This window comes from Sinocyclocheilus grahami, unplaced genomic scaffold (assembly GCF_001515645.1).
Source record: "Sinocyclocheilus grahami isolate Dianchi unplaced genomic scaffold, SAMN03320097.WGS_v1.1 scaffold374.1, whole genome shotgun sequence".
NCBI classification, from domain to species: domain Eukaryota; kingdom Metazoa; phylum Chordata; class Actinopteri; order Cypriniformes; family Cyprinidae; genus Sinocyclocheilus; species Sinocyclocheilus grahami.
This window is the reverse complement of record NW_015505553.1, coordinates 829,807-839,033: the sequence shown is the minus strand read 5'-3', so window position 1 is coordinate 839,033 and position 9,227 is coordinate 829,807. Positions and strand designations below refer to the sequence as shown.

Sequence of the window (9,227 nt, the reverse complement as noted above, 5' to 3'; positions counted from 1 at the left end):
ATATATATATATATATATATATATATATATATATATATATATATATATATATATATCCATTCTTCAAACAGCTTGTCCTACATAGGGATATAATATAATATAGTTAACAAAACAATTATAAAATTAATAAAAATGTGTTATCAAAGTCTTATCAAACTTTGTGCAACATGTTATTGGGAAGATCTGCCATTACGTTGGCAAGACACATGTGTGAATTTGAGGAGAAGTGACTTCAGCCACTAAAATTACCATGAATAAAACTGCAGAATGTCATTGTAAAAGGCCTAATAAAAACTAATAAAAATCAGTTCTGAGAAAAGCTCTAGCATAATTTGTTTGTAGATGCCACTTGGTTTGATATTTTGTATCTAAGACTAATAAATTAATCCACATTTAAGGTTACTTTAAAATATTTATGTGGTTTATGAATTGTATTATTTATTATTTACACTTTACTTGGTTAGACTACATTTAAATCATGCCCCAAAACAAATAAATTAGTAACACATTAACAATTCAAATGTGGAACATTTAAGCAGTTCAAAGGATCGCGTGTTGATTTATTTTTAGCTCTCAGTCAGACTTAGCACTGTGCAATGCTTAGAAAGCGTTTTGAATAATTCAGGCTCGATATACTGGCACAAGCTGTAATTCTCTAAAGCGGGTTAGGGAATGCTGATGCTTAGAACCCCCCCAAAAGATCCCCTCCACCCCCTCATCTATGAAGCTTAATAAAAGTTTAAGGCAAAAGAGCACCATTGCTTGACGGAAGCACAGAAGCCTCCTTGAGTATTAGTAGAGAGATAGAGATACCTAGACATGTGACAATTTATGACATACTCCAAGACTCTTGCAATAAATAAATAAATTCCCTAAAAGTAATGACTCATTAAAAGCAGTGTTGGGGGTAACACATTACAAGTAATGTGAGTTACTTAATCAGATTACTTTTTTCAAGCAATTAGTAAAGTAATGCATTACTTTTTAATCTACAATAAAATATCTGAGTTATTGGCTGATAGTTCTCCTGTCCCCATGTTGAGAGAAATCAGTAAGGGCAGAGGCATTGTGTGCACTGTGTAAACATGATGGTTACTATAGTTCTAGACCAGGGGTCTCCAAACTCGGTCCTCGGCAGAGTTTAACTCCAGCTTGCCTCAACCTGCCTGGAAGTTTCTAGTATGCCTAGTAAGAGCTTAATTAGCTGATTCATGTGTGTTATATTCGGGTTGGAGCTAAACTCTGCAGGACACCGGCCCTCCAAGACCGAGTTTGGACAGCCCTGTTCTAGACTAAATTTGAAAATGCATTTACTCAACTCACTTGCACAAAAACAGAATCAAAAATGACTTTAGATAAGCATAACATTTGCATCTCTCTCTCTCTCTCTTTATTGCTGAAGAGTGTTTTGAATTTTATTCTCCTGTGTCCTATTCTTCATGTAATCCCGAATGGCAGCATAAGCCCTCTACCGTACAGACGTGAATTTACATTTCCTTCAGCCTGAGGCTTATTTATTTCACTTTTGGTGAGAAAGGGCTTTTTATATTTGTCAAAAATATAACTTTTTATATTAAAACACACAACCAAGCCCAGCCCAGATTTAAAATGCACAAGTAACATAACACATTACATTCCATAAACAGTAACTAACCTTATGTTATTAGTTACTTTTCTTATAGGGACTCACACAATATTGTAATGCATTACACTGATTAAAAGTTGCATTAAAGGGACGCTCTCGCCAAGAATGGAATCTATAAAGATAACTATAAAGATATTAGCGTCCGTAAAAACGGATATAATGTTCTGTTTGTTACAAGCACGAGCTGCAGTTATGTCGTTTGCCGCTTTAAAGCAACTGTATGTAGTTTTGTGCATTTTTGCGACTTTGGACACCCCCCCCCCCATGTTTAAGTGAGAGGAGAAAAGCTCTAGCATAATTTGTTTGTAGATGCCACTTGGTTTGATATTTTGTATCTAAGACTAATAAATTAATCCACATTTAAGGTTACTTTAAAATATTTATGTGGTTTATGAATTGTATTATTTATTATTTACACTTTACTTGGTTAGACTACATTTAAATCATGCCCCAAAACAAATAAATTAGTAACACATTAACAATTCAAATGTGGAACATTTAAGCAGTTCAAAGGATCGCGTGTTGATTTATTTTTAGCTCTCAGTCAGACTTAGCACTGTGCAATGCTTAGAAAGCGTTTTGAATAATTCAGGCTCGATATACTGGCACAAGCTGTAATTCTCTAAAGCGGGTTAGGGAATGCTGATGCTTAGAACCCCCCCAAAAGATCCCCTCCACCCCCTCATCTATGAAGCTTAATAAAAGTTTAAGGCAAAAGAGCACCATTGCTTGACGGAAGCACAGAAGCCTCCTTGAGTATTAGTAGAGAGATAGAGATACCTAGACATGTGACAATTTATGACATACTCCAAGACTCTTGCAATAAATAAATAAATTCCCTAAAAGTAATGACTCATTAAAAGCAGTGTTGGGGGTAACAAGTAATGTGAGTTACTTAATCAGATTACTTTTTTCAAGCAATTAGTAAAGTAATGCATTACTTTTTAATCTACAATAAAATATCTGAGTTATTGGCTGATAGTTCTCCTGTCCCCATGTTGAGAGAAATCAGTAAGGGCAGAGGCATTGTGTGCACTGTGTAAACATGATGGTTACTATAGTTCTAGACCAGGGGTCTCCAAACTCGGTCCTCGGCAGAGTTTAACTCCAGCTTGCCTCAACCTGCCTGGAAGTTTCTAGTATGCCTAGTAAGAGCTTAATTAGCTGATTCATGTGTGTTATATTCGGGTTGGAGCTAAACTCTGCAGGACACCGGCCCTCCAAGACCGAGTTTGGACAGCCCTGTTCTAGACTAAATTTGAAAATGCATTTACTCAACTCACTTGCACAAAAACAGAATCAAAAATGACTTTAGATAAGCATAACATTTGCATCTCTCTCTCTCTCTCTTTATTGCTGAAGAGTGTTTTGAATTTTATTCTCCTGTGTCCTATTCTTCATGTAATCCCGAATGGCAGCATAAGCCCTCTACCGTACAGACGTGAATTTACATTTCCTTCAGCCTGAGGCTTATTTATTTCACTTTTGGTGAGAAAGGGCTTTTTATATTTGTCAAAAATATAACTTTTTATATTAAAACACACAACCAAGCCCAGCCCAGATTTAAAATGCACAAGTAACATAACACATTACATTCCATAAACAGTAACTAACCTTATGTTATTAGTTACTTTTCTTATAGGGACTCACACAATATTGTAATGCATTACACTGATTAAAAGTTGCATTAAAGGGACGCTCTCGCCAAGAATGGAATCTATAAAGATAACTATAAAGATATTAGCGTCCGTAAAAACGGATATAATGTTCTGTTTGTTACAAGCACGAGCTGCAGTTATGTCGTTTGCCGCTTTAAAGCAACTGTATGTAGTTTTGTGCATTTTTGCGACTTTGGCCCCCCCCCCCCCCATGTTTAAGTGAGAGGAGTTCACTGTCATAAATACACCACTGTCGTAATTACAGTGAATAGCTGTGCACGTGTATTTGTTGCAACTGTAAAGCAACTCGCCCTTTTCGTGGAATTTCGTACCCTCTCTTATGTCCTCCCTTTCATGCCCTCTCACCAAACATTTTTACGCATTTGGGGGTGCATGGGAAAAAAACTGAAACCATTTGCCTTGTTAGAAGTGTACCCTTCAGAATGTTTTTAAAAGGTAAAACACTTACATACAATTGCTTTAAAAGCAAGCTCTAAATTCAAGTGGATTCTGATTGGCTGTCCGTGTTTTTTTATTGTTCTGAAATCGTTCTGAAAGTGATTCCAACAATGTCATTCTTCTGTTTCATTATCATTACAGTTGTTGTGTAGATTTCCCAATTCTTGTAAAATTAGAATGATTTTTAAAACTATATTATTAGTTTTGTTACTTACTATTACTATGTTATTTATTGTCCGTGGTGTGAACGGACCTTAACTCGGGTCCACAATCAAACCCACAGTCATCTGGGTATAAGGTCATTTGCACTTACTGGGCCTCTCATGCATACATTGGCAGCCAACCCATCAGACACCCGCTTATGATGTAGGCACCGTGCCTGGCCATCGGGGTCTCATTAGACTGCTAGACATGAGCCCATGGCAATACACTGGCATAATAACCAAAACAATTCATGGAACCTGCAATAGAGTCAAACCATCGGTGTAGACTGAGGCATCCAAAAGCCTGTCTGATCTAAGATGCTGTCATCAGCCATCAGTCAGGGATTTCCGGAAAAGTCATCAGAATCATAAAGTCACAGTCAGCAAGAACAGCTGCCAAAACACAACGGCAAAAACAACACAGACACTCCACCCAAGACATGCATGAAATTCCCACAATAAACAATGTGCTAAAAAAATGCACTGTGACATGCTTGATACTAGACACAGAGAAAAAAGAAAGGCAATATTTTTTTCCCTCTGTGGTAAAAAATTGTTCAACTAAGGATGGCTTAGTTAAAGAGAAACCAAATACAAACCCAAAGGCTGTGAATTCCAAGGCCAGACGGGGCAATTCATAAGCTACCACCACTGTGTCTTTGAACGGGGCACTTAATCTGGGTTGCCCCAGGTGAAGCCTTCTAAGAAAGGCTGTTCTGTTGTTCTGTTGACTGCTGTGTCTTAGAGGAAGAATACTAACAAGATCTTTACATCTGAAGAAAGAATGTTGCGGTGGTTGCTATAAAGTTGCTAGGGGATTGCTAAGGGGTTTGGAGTGGTTTCCAGAAGCCAGGTGGTTAGGTTAGGTGGTGCTAAGGGGTTCTGAAAGGTTTGTAGTGCGCTGTTAGGATGTTCTGGTAGATTCTATAGTGTTGCTAGGTGGTTGTTAAGGTGTTTGGAGTGGTTTGTAGGGGCTGGTGTTCTAGTCATTGCTGCGTGGGTTGTGAGTGGTTTCTATAGCCGTGTTTCCGAAGTTCCGAAATTACCCGGAACAATTGTACCAGGAACTTTTTCCCCCCCAGACCTGTTGCTGTCTGCGTTTCCATCGCGGTCTAAAGTATAGAGAAGAATAGGCAAATAGTCTGGTGATGTAGGTCTGCGCGCGTTTCAATACCAAGTACGCAAATTTCGGACTTGCATCCTCGGTAGTTCAGACTTCGCGAGTTCGAACCAGGAGTGTGAACCCCCGCGGACGGGGCGACACAAGTCCGGTAATTCTGCAAACAGCAGCGTACTTGATAACATCAGTCAGCTCACACCTTGGCTACTGCAATTTTCCTCACTGTATTTACAATAAGACTAAATATATCAAACACCAATGCCCCTTTTCGTTTTCATTTAAACATATTAATAGCCGCAGAAATGTTCAGGGAACGTACATGGCCTACATTACAATGAAACGAAATATTATATCAAACATTGCCTGTTTTCATTTTAATTTTAACATATTAATAGATTCATAGAATAAAGACCAAAGATGACCTGTTAAGATTTACCCAAAACGAATTATATCTTATGTTTGTCCACTACAGAGACATCAGAACCAGCGGCAAATGTCAGAAGGACTAGCCGAATTGAGGCTGCTCTGGTCAGGATACATGAGCTGATGAGCACTGAGCGCCGGCTGATCACGTGGAGCTCCCTTCTCCGAAATCGGTGAAGCACATTTTCAAATAGGGGCTGTTTTTATAAATAAACCGCAGATTTGAGTTTTAAACAACTACATTCTCGCCTGAAATACTTTTAAAACTACATTTCATGACACAATAACAGTAGTATTAAATATATATATATATGCAAATGATGGTTGAAATACAATGCGTGAACTCAACCCATCAGCAGCGCTCAAGTCCCGCCCCCGAAAGTTCAGGACCTTTGAAAAAGTTCTACCTCGTGAGCAGGGACTTTCTGAGGGGCAATTTTTTACCCAGAACTTTATTTATATGCTGGTTCCTGCGTGGAAACACACCGAGTAATGGCCCAAAGTCCCTAGTTCCTGCAGTGGAAACGCGGCTTATGTGGCGGCTAGAATGTCATTTGTTGTTGCTAAGGTCAGCTGAGTGGTTTCTTGGGTGTTACTAGGCAGTTCTGGGGAAAGATATACTGTTGCTTGGTGGTTGCTAAGGTTTTCTGAGTGATTTGTACGGCGGTGGTCTTCTATTCATTGCTGTTTATGGTCTGAGTGGTTTTTAGGTGGTTGCTAGATTGTCCATTTGGTGTTGCTAAGGTCTTCTGAGTGTTTTTTTGAGTGTTGCTATGTAGTTCAGATGAATGCTATACTGTTGATAGGTGGTTGTTAATGTTTTTGGAGTGGTTTGTTGGGTGCTGCTGGGTGTTCCGTTAGATGCTATAGTGTTGGTAGTTGCTCATGTGTTTTGAGTGTTTTGGGCTCTGCTAGTCAGTTCTGGTGGATGGTATATGATGCTAGGTGGTTGCTGAAGTGTTCTGAATGGTTTCTTTGGTGTTGCTAGGGAGTTCTGGTGGATGCTATAAATTATAAAGTTTAAAATTATAAATGCTATATAATTTATAAATTATATAGCCTATAATGTTGATGGGTGTTTTTTTAACTGTTTAGAATGGTATCTTGGGCATTGCTAGGGTTTCTGGTGGGTGTTATAGTGTATAATGGGGTAGTTGCTACAGTGTTCTGAGGGGTTCGTTGTTAGGGTGTCTTGGTCACCATAAAGTGTTGCTCAGTGGTTATTCAGTTACTCTGATTGGTTTTTAGCTGTTTGCTTGAGTTTCCTTTGGTGTCGTTAAGTTTTTCTGAGTGGTTTCTTGGGTGTTGCTGGGCTGTTCTGGTGGGTTTTATACCATTACTAGATGGATGCTGAGGTCTTCTGAGAGGTTGCTATGATATTGCTAGGGTACTCTGGTGATGGCTTTAGTGTTGCCAGGCTGTTGCTATGGTGTTATCAGTGACTGCTAGGGTGTTTGCTAAACAGCTGCTTACTGCAGCTAAAGGAGCCTAAACTCAAATATTAGGATAAGATGTTCCGATCTCTAGATATGTATGTGGTCATTACAAGCAAACTCCATACAGCAAACTCAGCAGAATCAGAGGACAAATTCTACTGAAAGTGAGATGTCAGTTAAGTGAAACATAAAGCTCCATTTGCCACTTATTAAAAACTGCTTAAATGCTCACTCCATCCATTTTAGTTTATTTCCTTTGGCAACTGGCTTTCATTCCAACAAACATTTGCTAACTCTTCCTGGTGAAATCTAATTAGAATCCCACAAATCTCATTGGAGCACAATGGCTGGGCCTTAAGTCACCTGCCAAAACACTGGTACAAGCCCAAGGGGATTAGAATGTCTTGCAGAGACTTAAGCACATGGGCCCTTTCCAACCTACACCATCCTCCCAACACCAGGGCCTTCATTCAGAGTACATCCCTTTAAGACTCTATCTTTTCACAGTGGGGTAACATAATCTTCCTGTATAAGATGCAAGGATCAAAGGTATTACCTCTTTTAAGGGACTTTGAGATGACATTGAAGCTCCCGTCAAGTCCTCAGTTTTGTAAGATGCGATTGGCTGGTTGCTGATTTGCCAAACCAATCAAAAAGGAAATCCTTGATATTGTTCAGGATTGTACTCATTAGACAACATGCACCTGAGCCTCTTAAGTGTGCTGAGGATCTCCAGCAAAGCTGGATTTACCACACAAGTGTAAACCTGTTAAAGACACCTACTATTTTTCAAAATTGCATAATGTCATCTTTCCACAAGAAGGTAAGGATAATCCAGCAGGCACATTCAATAATTTTGTAATCGAAAGATTATAATAAAATGCTTCAATTTTCAATTAAGTTGATTGATTGATTGATTGATTGATTGCAATAAAATGTGTAACTACCATAATTAATAATGTGGGAAAGACAGTTTGGATTTTTGATTGTTTGGGTTTTAGCTCAGACAGTCACTTTACCAGCTAACTAATAATCTATTTATGTAATTATCTGTTAGCTAGTTTAGATAAACCTAGAGGCGCTCTGAGTAAAGCATGATATGTAGGCTGACTCAGTAATATCAACAAGGTAAATCATTTATTCCTTCTGAGAATGGATTTGAGTCTGGGACAGAATGTGACTAAATTAGTTAATTAACACTTGCACTTAGTTTTATGAACACTTTTTATACATTTCACCTTATTATCGCTTCATTGTACTATTCATGTTTCTTAGGACAAATTTGAGTGCTTTAATCATTTGTTTCCAACAGTGTCACACTTGCGAGTCTTTTTAAATAAGTCTACCTAGAGAAAAGTAGCTACATGTTTAAATGGCTAAGGACAGAAAGCAATTGTGAGCGGTTGGAGTGGCACCACTGGGGTGTCAGCATGTCAAAGGCAACAATTCAGTAGCAAACAGAAAGGATACGCATCTGCATACTAGCATAATACTCTTACGGTTTCTAAATGTATGCTAGGTGGTTTCTCAGTTGTTCCGAATGGATTCTAGGTGGTTGCTTGGGTGTTATAGTGCTGGTGCTATAGTGTTGCTAGGTGGTTGCCAGGGTGGTCTGAGAGGTTTTTCTGGTATTAATCTGATAATTTGGTTGCTAGGTGGTTGTTAAGATGATGTGAGTGCTTTCTGTGGCATTGCTTGGGTGTTCAGGTTTTTATAAGGGGGTTACTAGGAAATTCAGAGAGGTGTTGGTGTTGCTAGGTGTTTGCTAATATAGGCTGATATGGTTGGTAATATAGTGTTGCTATGCATGGTTGCCAAGGTGTTCTTAGAAGTTATTAAGATAGTTTCTAAGGAGATCTGAAAGCTTTATTTGCCAATTATAGTGTGTTATGGTGGGTTCTATCCACCTTTTTCTTCAACGCGTAAGTAAGCCTATGGGCAAGACTTCCGGTTCATTAGCCGCTATAGGGAAATAACGAGAAGAATAACAACGTGCAGTAAACAGTAAAACTGTTTGCAGTATAAACCAGTATGTTCGTAATTAAGACAACACATTCAAATAATATGGTAAGACACACCAATTTTCAATATCAAGCAGCAAAACGAGTGCTTCTGTACAGCTAAAAATAGCTGGGCGCGAATAATACCGAAAGCAAGACCCATAGAATTTACAAATGGCCACGTCCATTTTTACGGGAAGAAAAAGGTGAATAGTGTTGCCAAATAGTGAGCTCCGGGACTGGACTGGGCTCGGCGAGCTCCGGGACTGGACTGGGCTCGGCG

At 38.8% G+C, this 9,227-nt stretch overlaps 1 protein-coding gene across 1 annotated transcript in view; it reads left to right on the top strand.

Annotated features, from left to right (window-relative positions):
- LOC107549542 (actin, alpha cardiac muscle 1) overlaps nucleotides 1-9,170 on the top strand; it is a 20,402-nt gene extending 11,232 nt beyond the window's left edge. Inside the window, exons 10-11 of the mRNA XM_016230673.1 lie at nucleotides 5,396-5,400; nucleotides 9,159-9,170. The gene's annotated coding sequence lies outside the window, so the exon portion shown is untranslated. The remainder of the gene's footprint in view (nucleotides 1-5,395; nucleotides 5,401-9,158) is intronic.
- Nucleotides 9,171-9,227: the final 57 nt, after the last annotated feature.